The sequence below is a fragment of the Elephantulus edwardii genome, unplaced genomic scaffold (assembly GCF_000299155.1).
Source record: "Elephantulus edwardii isolate Elephantulus edwardi_28Jun2011 unplaced genomic scaffold, EleEdw1.0 scaffold00049, whole genome shotgun sequence".
Taxonomy (NCBI): Eukaryota; Metazoa; Chordata; class Mammalia; order Macroscelidea; family Macroscelididae; genus Elephantulus; species Elephantulus edwardii.
Window position 1 is genome coordinate 17953339 of NW_006399799.1, and position 14885 is coordinate 17968223.

The 14885-nt window shown below is 40.2% G+C and overlaps 1 protein-coding gene and 1 pseudogene across 2 annotated transcripts in view; one reads left to right on the forward strand and one right to left on the reverse strand.

Annotated features, from left to right (window-relative positions):
• Positions 1 to 11568, reverse strand: part of LOC102875234 — a 15548-nt pseudogene extending 3980 nt beyond the window's left edge.
• ST3GAL3 (ST3 beta-galactoside alpha-2,3-sialyltransferase 3) overlaps positions 1 to 14885 on the forward strand; it is a 370474-nt gene that overhangs the window by 56789 nt on the left and 298800 nt on the right. The gene's annotated exons all lie outside the window — the stretch shown is intronic.

Genomic DNA, 14885 nt, shown 5'->3' on the forward strand with positions numbered 1-14885 from the left:
GTAGATGCTCATTGAAATTAAAAATAAATTAATTTAAAAATTTTTTAAAAAAAGATAAAAGAACACTGACTGAGTCGCTGTAACAAAAAGAATTGACTGACCAAGAAATATTTCATACTTCTTGTATATGATCGAGAGGCAATGATGATGAAGGCGGAAGTTCAAGTTGCTTTGAGGAGTTGGCAAAAAACAAGGCCCCAGGAATTAGTGGAATACTAATTGACACATTTCAGCAGACAGATGTTGCCCTGTACGTGCTCACCAGGTTGTGCCAAGAAATCTGGTGGACAGCTATATGGCTGGCTAGCTGACTGGAAGAGATCCATATTTTTTCCCATTCCAAACCAAACCAGCAATCTAAAAACAACTGTCTAATGCCATTCTCCTCATCTAAATGGTAAATTTCACAAGAAGTTGTATTCTGTTATGTTCTCCACTTTATAACCAATAAGGAGCATTTAACAGAAATTTGGTAGATTAATACATTCATCATTGATGAGGAAAAAAAGTAATGAACCGTGCATAATTTATAGATCATGTTGTTGTTGTTGTTGTTCATTGTTTTGTGCCATTGTGATCCTATGAACAACATACTGGAATCTTGTCTTATCCTAAGCTGTCCTCAAGATCGCCTCCATTTTTAAGCCCTGGCTCCATACATCTTGTTGAAGGTAATTTGAGTAAAAAAAGAAACTGACATTTTTGCAAAATAAAAACATGCCTACATACATGCGTCAGAGAGTTGGACAGTGACTAAGGAGGATAGAAGGAGAATTGATGCCTTTGAGCTGTGGTGCTGGAGAACAGTATTGATAGTACCATGGACAGCTAAGAAAACAAACAGATTCAACCTTGAGAGGGTTAAACCGGGCTGCTCCTTGGAGGCAAGGATTCTGAGGCTTCGTCTGACATACTTTGGTCATGTTGTAAGGAGAGACCGGTCCTTGGAGAAAGACATCATGCTTGGGAGGATGGAGGGTAGGCACAGGAGGGGAAGGCCCTTTAGAAGATGGATTGATTTGGTGACTGGGGCAATCGGGATGAGTGTGTCAGAGACAATGAGATTGGCACAGGAAAGAATAGAGTTTAGGGCTGTTGTACATAGGGTCTCTATGAGTTGCAAGAGACTCAATGGCACATAACAACAGCAACAACATACAAAGAATAAATTTGACTTTACAAAAATTTGCAAGTGTTGCTGCTTGAAAGATGCTATCAAGAAAATAGTAAGTTGTAGAATGGGAGAAAATGTACAAGTATTTGGATTAAGAGGAGGATTTAGACACAGAATATAGAAACAATTCTTCAGATTTATTAGTAAAAAGGTAAGCAGTGAAGGGGAAGGGGTAAAAAGGGGGTGGGCAAAAAAGAGTCACTTTACCAAAGAAAATTTGTGAATAGTATGTGAAAAATTCTCAACGTTATTGTGGCTGTTGTTAGGTTCCATCAAATGGAGCATGACTTATAACGACCCTATGAATAACAGAACTGAAACTTGTCCATCCTGGACTCTCTTCATAATCTCTGACATACTTATGTAGGTCAATCAACACTATTAGTTACCAAGAAAATACAAATTAAACCCAAAATATAATAATACTATGCTGTTGTCGTTGTTATATGCTATTGAATTGCTTGTGACTCATAGTGACCCTGTGCACTATAGCTGTGAACCCTGCTCTATCCTGAGCCAATTTCACTGTCTCTGACATGCCTACCTCCATTGCCTGAGTTGCTGTGTCAGTACAGCTCATCTAGATCTTCCTCTGCTGTACTGTCCCTCGATCCTTCCAGGCATGATGTCCTTCTCCAAAGATTGGGCCCTCCTGGCCACACAAAGTCTCAAAATCCTTGCCTCCCAGGAGCAGCTCAGTTTCACCCTCTCTAGGACAGACCTGTTAGTTCTCTTGGCAGTCCACGATATGTTCAACACTCTTCTCTAGCACCAAAGCTCAAAGGCATCATTTCTTCTGTCATCCTTGGTCCTTATCCAGCTCTCTGATGCATAGCAAGTAATTTTGAAGACCGTGGCTTGGATCAGGTGCACCTTTAGTCTCTATACTGACATCTTTGCTTGCCAGCACTCTGGAAAGTTCCCTGTCAGCACATTTAGCCTTACACATTTCGTCTTTTGATTTCTTGACTCCTGGTGCCAAGAGTGTTGATTGTGGAACTGAGCATGCAGAAATTTTAACAATCTCAATCTCTTCTTCATCTATCATGATGCAGGCAATTGAGAATCTTTGTTTTCTTGATGTTAAGCTTCAATCCATTTTGTAAACTGTAGTCCTTAACCTTTTGCAGCAGATGCTTCAGGCCCTCCTCAGTTTCAGCAGGAAAGCATAATACTGTTGTTTTGTTAGGTGCTGTCAAGTTGAGTATGACTCATTATAACCTTATGAACAAAAGATCTGAACCCTGTTCTATCCTGTGCCATCCTCACACTTCCTGGCACACATGATGAGTCCATTGCGGCAGTCACCACGTCAGTCAATCTGGTTGACCCTTCCCAGTATCATATCCCTCGCTGGTAGCCCCTCCTAGAAACATGCCCAAAATATGTGAGGCAAACTCTCATAATTCTTGCCTCCAAAGAACACTCCAGCTGCATACTCTCCAAGACATGTCTATTTGTTCTTTTGGCCATTCATGGGATGTTCAGTGCTCTTCTCCAGCACCACTGCTCAAAGGTGTCAATTTTCCTTCTGTCATCCTTAATCATTGTCCAGCTCTCAGATGCATAGCAAGTGATTGGAAAGACTATAGCCTGAATCAGATGCACCTTAGTCCTCAAACTGATGTCATTACTCCTCAATAAAATACAGATTAGTAATTAATAATTGAAAGAACAGCAGTTGCCTAGGGTGAAAAGAGGGATGGGTTGCAAAAAGACATAATGGATTTTTTATTTATGAGAGTTGATGGAAATGGTCTATATTTTTATTATGGTAGTAGATTCAAGGAAATATGTGGCTATCAGAACTCTTTAATTGCACACTCTAAATTGATGCAACTACTACAGCAGTTGGCTGCAGTAGGCCACAGAGTGTGAGAATGACTCGGGATAGGACAGAATTCAGATCTGTTGTTCATAAGGTCACTGTGGGTTGTGTCTGACTTGACAGCGCCTAACAGCAACAGTGGCACCTGACCAAAGCTATGTTGTTTTAAGTTGCTTCTATGCAAGTGAAAGTTATATAATGAAGAAAACCAAAGAATAAGTTATTTTTGAATTGTGGTATTGTTGAAGAGTATTGAATATCTTGTGGACTGCCAGAGGAACAAACAAATCTGTCTTGGAAGGGGGAGTGCAATCAAGGTGTTTCTTGGAGACAAGAATGGTGAAACTTCTTATTACGTACTTTGGGCATTCTTGTCAAGAGACACCTGTCATTTGAAAAAGATACAGTGCTTGGAAAAGTAGAGGGTCAGCTAAAGAGAGGAAGATTCTTAACCAGAGCTACAGCAATTAGTTTGAGCCTAGTGGAGATTGTGAAGATGGTGTAATATGGGATCAGGGGTTGATTAATTATTCATAGGGTTTCTATGAGTTGTAGTTGACTAATGGCACCTAACCACAACAAAGAAACTTTTAAAGTATTAGCTTCAGAAGGAAGAAAATGATTCAGAAAGAATGTGCAGGAACAAATGATGAACAAAGAAAATGGTTAACATTTATGTTAATATCTAAACTTTGTTTAAAATAAAAACAGTATTGTCCAGTAGTCGAAATTATAAAAACAAAGGAATGGAAGTGTATTATTAAACAGCAGTAGCTTGTAAATCAATAGTTAAGAATTAAAGCAGTTTTTAAAATTTAAGCACGTTTTTTGTTATGTTCCATTAGGTCAGAATCAACTCATAGCTGACCCTCCAGCAGATTTGCAGAGGCTGTAAATCTCAAGGGAGGATACTGCTCGTCTTTTTCCCACAGAGCTACTGGTAGATTCAAACCACGCACCTTTGGGTTGGCAGCACACCTAACTACTTATAACTTATTTTTGTTAAATTCGATCAAACTGACTTTGACTCATTACAACACTGTGAACAATAGATCTGAGTCTTGCCTTCATGATCTCTGCTATGTTCAAGCCCATTGTTACAGTAACAATGAAAAGACTGGTTTGGATCAGGTCCACCTTAGTCTTTAAGCTGACATCATTTCTCTTTACCATTTTGGAGTTATCCTTTACATCAGGTTTTCCTAGTGCAGCATGTATTTTGGTTTTATGACTGGGTCTTTCATGATATCATGGGTGTTGATTTTGGATCTGAGTAAAATGAAATTATTGACAACTTTAATCTTTTCACCATATGTCATGATACTGCCTTTTGGTCCAGTGGTGAGGATTTTTGACTTCTTGGTGTTGAGGTGTAGTACATCTTTCAAGCGGTAGTCTTTGATCTTTTACAACAAGTGTTTCAAGCCCCCCTCACTTTCAGCAAGTAAGGTTGTGTCATCTGCATAACTCAGGTTGTTGATTGTCTTCTCTGATCCTGATGCCATATTCTTCTACATTCCACATTCTAACATCCAGTTTCTTGAATGATTTGCTCAGCGTATAGGTGTGGAGAAAGATATAATACTGACACACATCTTTCTTGATTTTAAAACCTGGGATGTTCCCTTGGTCTGTTCAGTTACTTCTTGGTCTAGGTATAGGTTTCACATGAGCACAATTAAATATTGTTATTCTCATTTTCCTTAGTGTTAGCCATAATTTGTTACAATCCATACAGTCAGATGACCTTGCATAGTCAAGAAAACATAGGTAAACCTCTATCCAGTATTCTCTGCTTTTAGCCAGGGTCCATCTGACACCAGCAGTGTTATCCCTTGTGCCATGGCCTTCTAGAGGAACATCATGCTTGTAAAGGTGGAGAGTTGGCAAAAAAGAGAAAGACCCTCAACCAGATAGATTGACACAGTGACTGCTACAGTGGGCTTGAGTGTTGAGGATGGCACAAATAGGACAGGGTTCAGTTTGCTTGTTCATAGTGTCCTGTGAGTTTTACAGCACCACCACCACCACCAAAAACTACAACATAGTACACATGACTCATGTTGGGGGAGGTATTTGTGTAGTTTTATTTTTTATTTATGCAAATATTAAAATTTATAACTACAAGTAATTTTTATTTGGGAGATTAGGAACTTTTCTTTTATTGTGTTTAAAAATCGACTTCACGTATGTTCTAGCGGAAAAGACAGTTTTGAGGAGATGATAATTAAGGAGTCATCTGTGCAGAAATTTAAAGGGGAATCACCCCAGGCCAGGTATAGGAAACTGCATTCACAAAGGTCCCCATGTCCTTCTGAAGCTTATTTGAGGGTGTAAAAGAATGTCCTAGTGGCTAGAAGGTAAGGAAGGAGTAAGAAACCAGGCTGAGAAGCCAGCTAGCGCCATGGAGTCATGAACTTAAGGACCATTACAGACTCTTTAGATTTTATTTTAAATGTTTAAGAGTTATTGAAAGTTTAAATAGGGGTCAGTATAACTGATCCAAACTATTAACAAGTTATCTGAGGATTGGGGAGATAGATAGAAGTTTTACTTTCCTGTGGTGGCTTTGTGGTAAGGAATTGCACTGCCTGTGGAAAGTTATGTGATTCAAATCTACCAGCTGCACTGGAGGAGACAGATGGGCAGATTCTTCCTGTGTGATTTACTGCCTCTGAAAACCTACTGGAAGCTCAGCTATTGGTTGGTTTTGACTCTATTCTCTCTCTCTCTCTTTCACACACACACACACACACACACACACACACACACACACACACACAGTAGTGTTGAGTCGGTTTGGATTCAGGCAGAACATGTGCCTCATCCTTCATCCTCTGTTGTTGTATTTGAGTCTACTGTGTCTGTTCACTTTGTTGAGGGCATTTCCCTTTGTCATTTACTATCTTATCGTGGTTGTTGTCCTCCTGCAAGGACCCGTCCCTTCTAATATATAACATATCCAAAATATGTAAAACAAAGTCTTATCACCCTTGCTTCTGAGGTATGTTCTGGCTATACCTCTTCCAAGGTAGATTTATATATTCTTCTGGAAACCTGTGGGGTAGTCATTATTCTTTGCCAATACCTTAATTCAAAGACTGCAGTTCTCCTTTGGTTTTCTTTAATCATTCTCTCACTTTCAGATGTCTGTGAGGTGATTGAAAATACCTTAGTTTTCAAAGTGACATTTTTAACACCCCTAAAGAGGTGTCTTTGTAGCACATTTGTCCAGGGCAACATGTCACTTGATCTCTTGACCACTGTTTCCATGGATGTTGATGATGGATCCAAGTAAATGATATCCTTGACAATTTTAGTCTTTTCTTGCTTTATCATGATCTTGCTAATTGGCTACATGGTGACCTTTTTTTTGCCTGTGATGTTGAAGTGGAATCCATATTGAAGGCTGTTGTCTTTGGTTTCCATCAAGTCTTTATTTTTGACAAGCAAGATTGTGCTATCTTGCACACCCATGTTTATTGCTGTGCTGTTCCCCAAAGCAAATAGATGGAAGCAACCCAAGTCCCGATCAACAGATGAATGGATGGAGAAGCTGTCATATAGTCACACAGTGTTATACTATGCAGCACTGAAAAACAAGAAATTGATAAAATATTATACAAAATGGGTGACCCTGGAGGACATTGTGCTGAGTGAAATATCTCAGTCACAAAAGGACAGATATTGCATAATGCCACTGTTACAAAACAGGACTGACATGGGGGTTGGGGGAAACTAAGAAAAGAGGGGATAATTAATGAACATGGCATTGAAACAAATGAGGCAAAGAATTGTTTAAAAGGAATATATGATTAGGAAATATTTGTATGACCAGACTGCAGAAAAAGTGGTGTGTAGCAAAGTGGACTGGGGGCTGGGGGGTGTGGGAAGGGAGGAAATGGTGCAACAACGAAAGGAATCTTTTTAAACAGGAAAGTGAACTAGGGGAGTTGGGAATGAAAATGCAATAATGAATGTATGGAAATCGAAGTTTTCTGTAAATTTTCATTAAAGTATTAATTAAAAAGATTTTTTTTAAAAAAAGGATTGTTCAATCTACATAGCCACAGGCTGTTAATGAGTCTTCCTCCAATCCTGCTGTTATATTCTTCATATAGTATACATGTAGGCTTCTCAGGTTACTTACACAGCATGTAGATTAAGTAGGCTTGGTGAAAGGATACAGTCCTAGTGCACATCCTGATTTTAAGCTAGGTGGTATCCCCTTGCTCTGTTTTGAGTGACTGCATCTTCATCCATGTACAGGTTCCACTTGAGCACAATTAAGTGTTCTAGAATTCCCATTCTTCTCAATATTATGCATGATTTATTATAATCCACATTGTTGAATGCCTTTACATAGTAACACACATGCAAGGATCTTTCTGGAATGCTCTGCATTTAGTCAGAATCCACTTGATGTCATTAGTCTTTATGCTGGTCTCACAGGAGCCTAGGCTGCTCTTCCTGGCTAGAAGTGGTGTGTCTCCAAGTCTAGGAAATGTGTGTCAGCAGGATAATTAGAGTAAAGAGAAAGTTGTTACTGATGGGGTATTGTGAAGAGCATTGAATGTATGATAAACTGACAAAAGAAAAAACAATCTATCTTGGAGGAAGTGTAATCAAGGTACTCCTTAGAGGTTAAGAATGGTGGAGCTTTGTCATACATACTTTGGGCATATTGTCAGGAGGGACCAGTCCTGGGGGAAAGACATCATATGGGGAAAGGTAGAGGAAGACCTTCAGCTTGATGTATTGACACAGTGACTGTGGCAGTGGATTCAAACATAAAAGATGTCAATAAGGATGGTGCAGGATAGGGCAAGATGTGGTTCATAGGGTAGCCATGAATCACTGTTGACAGCATCTAACACCAATAACACTTTTTCTTTTGATTCTGAAAAGTTTCTGGAAATTTCATGTTGATACACTGTTGTAGCTATTTTTGAGTTATAATCAGTAAAACTTTACTAGTGATGATTTGTTTGATAATTTCTTCATTCTACTCTATCACCTTTTTTATTTTCATGAAATGGTTCTAAATATTTATCTCTTCTGGTTGGTTGGCAGGTACCTGTCTTCCAAACTTCTTGGCATAGACAGATGAGTGCTTTCAGCATTTGTATCCATTTATTGAAACATTTCAATTGGTATTCCACCAATTTCCTGAAACCTGGTGTTTCACCAACTTAAATTTCTTCCTTCAGTCACATCCTGATCATATGGTACCACCTAAAATTGTTGAACACCATCCTGTTCTTGTTTTAATATAGTGACTCTGTATTACTACTTTCTCTTCTGTCTCCATCCTTGATTATTAAATACTTTACTCATGAAAGCTTTTGCTATTTATTGCAATTTGAAGTGTGAGGATTTTTTTTAAGGTCTTTTACCTTAAGAAATACCAAGTATGTTTTCTTCTCCGTTGGCTTTCTAATCCCAGGTCTTTATGCATTTCATTATTATAATACTGTATCTTCTTGAGCTGGTCTTTTTAGTTATGTGTGTGTACGTGTGTGTGTAAACAAGCACTTTTAGCATAAATGTACTGAATGTTTGAGTTATCCTGGTTAATCCTCACATGTCAGAAGACACAACAAAAGAGGGTAGGAAGTGAAGAGATGCTTAATAACTTGACTGAGGGTTTGTAGTTGATAAGTGTGGAAGCCAAGATTGACCATATCCCAAATTTCTGGTCCCAGTAGTGTTTCTGATTTGCCAGTGAGCTCTCACAAGTCCTCTCCTGGAATACTTTCTTAAAGTGTAGTTTTGTAGTATCACACCAAATGAACTGAATTAGAATTTCAGACAGCAAGATGTGAACTATATATTTTTGCCAAAAACCAGATAAATTCTTTTTATGTGATTAATTTACCCCCCACCACTGGCTAATTGGCATCATCATGTTAGATGGAGAAGAGATTTAGGTCATTAACAATTTCAGCTTGCTTGGATCTGCAGTCAACACTCTTGGCACCTGCCACCAAAAAGTAAAAAAAAAAATTAATTGCTCTGGGGAAAGTGCTGTCAGGGACCACTCCAGAGTGCTAAAGAGCTACAATATAAGCGTGGGGACTAACGCGCACCTGATTTAGGCCATGATCTCCGCAGTTACTTGCTGTGCCTCAGAGAGCTGGACAATGCAATGATGCCTTTGAGGTGTGAAGAGTGTTGAACATACCGTAGACTGCCAAGAGGACAAACAGATTTATCGTGGGAGGGTGAAACCAGGCTGTTCCTTAGAGGCATGGATTTTGAAGCTCTGTCTCACATTGAGCACGTGACCAGGAGGGACCATTCCCATGAAAAGGACATCTTGCTTGGAAGGGTAGAGGCACAGCACAGAAGAGGAAGACCCCAGCTGAGATGGGTTGACACGATAATAGGGGTAGATGTGTTAGAGTCAGTGAGACTGGCTCAGGATAGGGCAAGATTCAGGCTCAGAGCTATTGTAACACTAATAAATTGTAGGTAACTCAGTAGCACATAACAAAAAACCAACAGTTTACCCCTAGATCAAAGACCAGAAGCTGATAGACAGTTCATCGTTGAAAATCACTCTGCATATCACTTTCAGTGTTGCCAATATTCCTTCACATGCTGTGCAACTCATTGCTCCCTTGAAGTGGCCAGATCCATATAGAAGGAAGGAGAGAGGTGCCCAGCAGGATGAGTGGTGGCTGTGCTTTCTATTGGACTTTCTACCCACCTTCCTTCTGTGCTGGATGGAATGTGAAGTGTATGCATTTCAGCACTAGGTTGCCAGGCAGCTAGTGAGTATCCCTCTTGGAGTGTCCCTGCTCTCCTGGTTTTCACTAATGACCTGAAGGTCTTTTAATTTGTCAGTTGATGGTTTTGTGTGTCCCTTTTTGCCCATCCTTTTCATAGTAACTCAGACATTTACTCTCCCATTGATGAAATAGATCTCACTATTACAGATCTTCAGTAGTTTATACTTTATTTCATTATTGTTTTTGCCTTTTAAATAGTTAATGACAAGGGCCTTTCCTAACACTCTAGGCCGACATATTCTAGCATAGTACTTGAAAGAATATATACATATGCTTTATATCTAAAAAAAATGTGATTCTATTTTAAATACTATGTAAATTTATGTATACTGTTGTAGAAACAAAATATAAAAAAATGAGATTTAAAATTGTTAATAATTTATACTTCTTTCTACACACTTGTCTCTTTTTTTTACCACTCCCCTATCCTTAACACTGGCTCCATGGGAGAAAGATAGGACTCCTCCCCTGTGTGACTTACAGCCTTGTTAACCCAGTGGAAGGTCACTGCCTGCGAGTGGGAAGTGACTCCCTGGCAGAGAGTTGAGCTGGATTGAGTATTGTTCTGAAGGGAGAGGGAACAGTCCTGGGTGGTACAGGGGTTAAGCACTTGGCTACTAACCATAAGGCTGGTGGTTTGAACCCATCATCAGCTCCAAAGGAGGAAGACGTGGCAATATGACAAGAGGTGGTTCTTCTGACTTATACGGTCTCTGCATGTCAGAATTTGGCTTGACAGCAAAGAGTTTTTGGAAGAGGAAGGATTCTAGAAAGTAAACACAGCACTGACAACATGTAGTTGTCCTACTTCTCGTGTCAGTGGTGATAATAAACACCTCTCTTTAGAATTTTGAAGACACCATTCTACTACTCTTTGTTCAAAAATTGTTAGTGATTAGGATTTTACTGATCAACACTAGATTCTTATCTGATTCCTGGGAGATTCTGATTTGGGTTTTTTTTTTTGTTTTTTGTTTTTTTTTAATTTAGGTTGTTTATTTTTCATTTCAATGAACATCTACAGAGATTTTGGGATTCCATTCATTCATTGTTGTGATTTGGGTTTTTGACATCCTGTTTCTGACCTTGGAATATTTTCTAGCCACTCATATGTCTTTACTGATTGTTTGAACAGAATATTAAGAGATTGAATAAGTAGGTGATTAAGAGTTTGGAATTAGATTCAGATAGTACTCCTGGGTTTAAATCACACATCTGTTACTATCACAACTTTGGAGAAGTTAACTGATCTTATCAAATTTTTGTGTCCTTACCTGTAAAATGGGCATGGTGATGTCTGCCTCATAGAGTTATTGTGAAGGTTAAATTAGAGAATATATACAGTATGCTTAACACAGTTCCTGGCACAGAGAAGTATCCAGTACATAAGCTGCTCATCACAAAGACTTTCAGAAGATAATTTCTCATACACTTCAAAGAAGTCTGTTCAGGACTGATAGGACAGTGAAAAGTGTTGTCAAGGATTCAGAATGCCTTCCATCTTGTCGCATCCTTTTTGCAAAACCAAGGTTTCTTAATCCAGGATGACATTTTGAATCTCAGTCTTCTTCACATTCCAAGCAGGAGGAATAAAGTTCCCAAAAGATCTTCCATGCAAGCTGCATCCCAGATCTTCCACTACACTCTATTGATCATTCTCTGCAGATGAGGTAGCAAATTCTAGCAGCTCACCATCCACGATTCTCTTCTTTGTCCTGAGAGATACCACCAGGTTTTACTTCCTCCAACTCAATAGCCATGATCTCTGTCATGATCTCTGATTATTGGACAAACCCTGTGTTTAGGTCAGGGTGGGGCTTCTCTAGCATCCAAACACAAGCTAAACCCATTGTTATCAGGTGGATTCCAACTTACAGCAACCCTGTAGATCAGAGCAGAACTGCCTCACAGCATTTGCAGGGATGTAAGTCTATACAAAAACAAATTACCACCTCTTTCTCCCATGGAGCGTCTCTCTCCCATGGAGCCGAGTCATATTTAGGTCAGCAAATGAGTACTTTAACCACAGCACCAGTATGATCCTTTTCTCTTGGTCAGGCAACCTATAACTTAGAAGACAAGTTCTCTTTCTCAGTGCTCCCAGAAGCATTAGGGTGACTATAATAAAATTTCTGTTTTAAAAGGGGCAAACTAGAAAATAATTTTCCATTCATGTTGTTGTTAGGTGGTATTGAATCGAGTATGACTCATATCAGCGCTGTGAGCACTAGATCTGAACCCTGTCATATCCTGTGCCATCTTCATTCTCTGTGTCACACTTGAGCCCATTGCTGCAGTCACTGTGTCAGTTCATCTCATTGAGGATCTTTCTTTCACTGATCCTCCACCTTTCCAAGCTTCATTTTGAACACTAAATCCTGACAGACAAGAAATTCTTCCTTCATCTGTGTAATGAGTTCCTGGATTAGTTCATCTGTCAGTTCTTAATTCAATACTATGGTAGTTCCTTCCTTGTCCCTTTTTTTTTCTAAGACTCTTGATTCTGCCCTTCATTGATTTTGTTATTGTTGTTGTGTACCACCGAGTTGGAATGGACCCATAGCTGACTCTCTGATGGGTTCTCAGAGGAAGTGAATAGCACGAGAGGAGATTGCCCATCTTTCTCCAGCTGGTGGTCTCGAACCACATGCTTTTGGGATCACAACACAGCTTTTTGCAATATCTTCCAAGGTCACCTTGGAAGGATGTCCTTCCTGAGGGCTGCATTGCTTTTGCAGTTCACTTCCTTTTAATAAAGAATGGTGATTGTTGTTGTTAAATGCCACTGAGTCAACTACAAAACAGCAGTCCTTTGAACGGTGGATCTGAACCCTGTCCTATCCTGTGCCATCTCATTATCTCTGACACACTCAGGGGATCCTTGGAATTCTTTTGGACTTCACAGTCCAAAAGGGGCAACTGCAGGCTGGACTTGAAATTTCTTTGGATGTACAGTTTACTAAAAAATTTTTTGTTGTTGTTGATTGCCGTCGAGTTGAGCATGACTCATAGCGACTCTATGAACAAAAGACCTTATGCTTTTCTATAGCTATCGCCGCTTCTCCAAGTTCAGAGTTTCCATAGGCATGTGGTTTAGGAAGTAGATGCCACTCCTGCTTCTAAACATGTTTTACAACTGGGAGCTCCGCCAAACACTGTCCAAATTTTTGACACCCCAGTGTCACAAGGTTTGGCATCACAGCAACCCAGATTACCTCAGATCAGCAAATTGACAAAGAGTGATATACAAAGCAGAAGAATGTTCCTCCAAAATATAACACTAGTCTCATTTAGCAGTGATTTAAGTGTCAAGTTGAATATAACTCAGAGTGACCCTGTGAACAAAAGATCCAAACTCTGTCTATGTTGTTGTTGTTGTTATGTGCCGTTGAGTCGCCTGCGACTCATAGCGACCCTATGTACAACAGCCCTAAACTCCGCTCTGTCTTGTGCCAATCGCACTGTCTCTGACACTCCCATCCCAATTATCCCAGTCACTGAATCAATCCACCTCATAGAGGGCCTTCCTCTCCTGCGCCGTCCCTCCACCCTCCCAAGCATGATGTCCCTCTCCAAGGACCGGTCTCTCCTCCCTACATGTCTGAAGTAAGTTAGACGGAGCCTCAGAATCCTTGCCTCCAAGGAGCCACCTGCTTTAACCCTCTCCAGGACAAATCTATTTGTTTTCCTAGCAGTCCATGGTATTCTCAGTACTCTTCTCCAGCACCACAGCTCAAAGGCATCAGTTCTCCTTCTATCCTCCTTGGTCATTGTCCAACTCTCTGATGCATAACAGGTGATTGCGAAGACCATGGCCTGTATCAGACGCACCTTAGTCTCCAGAGAGACACCACTGCTCTTCAGCACTTTGGAGAGGTCCCTAACAGCAGACTTTCCCATGGCAATGCGCCTTTTAATTTCCTGGCTGCTGGTGCCAAGACTGTTGACTATGGAGCCAAGCAAACTAAAGCTGTGTACAATCTCAATCTCTTCACCATCCATCCTGATGCTGCCGATTGGTCCAGTGGTGAGAATCTTTGTCTTCTTGACATTGAGCCTCAATCCATATTTCAGGCTGCAGTCCTTGACACTCTGCAGCAGGCGCTTCAGGTCCTCCTCAGTTTCAGCAAGCAGAGTTGTGTCATCCGCATAACGCAGATTGTTGATAAATCGTCCACCAATCCTGACCCCACATTTCTCCTCATAGAGCCCAGCCTCCCGGATAATCTGTTCTGCATATAGGTTGAAAAGGTATGGAGATAGGATGCATCCCTGGCGTACGCCCTTCCCAATTTTGAACCATGCAGTGTTCCCTTGCTCTGTTCTGACGACTGCCTCCTGGTCCAAGTATAAGTTTCGCATTAGAACGATCAAGTGTTCTGGGATTCCCATTCTTCTCAGAGTCAGCCATAGTTTGTTATGATCTACACAGTCAAATGCCTTTGCATAGTCAATGAAACACAGATAGACATTCCTCTGGTATTCCCTGCTTTCAGCCAAGATCCATCTAACATCAGCTACAATATCTCTAGTACCACGACCCCTTCTGAAACCAGCCTGGACTTCTGGTAGTTCTCTGTTGATGTGTTGTTCCATTCGTTTTTGGATAATTTTCAGTAAAATCTTGCTTGCATGTGAAATCAGTGAAATTGTTCTGTAGTTTCCACATTCGGTTGGGTCGCCTTTCTTTGGGATAGGAACAAATATCGATCTCTTCCAGTCAGTTGGCCAAGTGGTCATTCTCCAGATTTCTTGGCACAACTTGGTGAGCACGTCCAGGGCAGCATCTGTTAACTGAAATATATCAATTGGTATACCAAACTCTGTCTATACTTAACATAATTTCTTTATGTTTATTGAGTTTACAGAGGCATCTGGCTTAGGAAGTGGGTGCCACTCCTGCTTCCAAATCTGAATCAATCTGGAAGCTCCTCCAAACAATTTCCACTATGGATAACCATTACGGTATTTGACACAATTATGGCATAGTGTTCATCACAGCATCTCCAATTTATTCAGTACAGCAAATAGACAGATGGCTACTGTACCACTTAAAGAATGTTCATCCTAACATTCATAAATTTGGCCC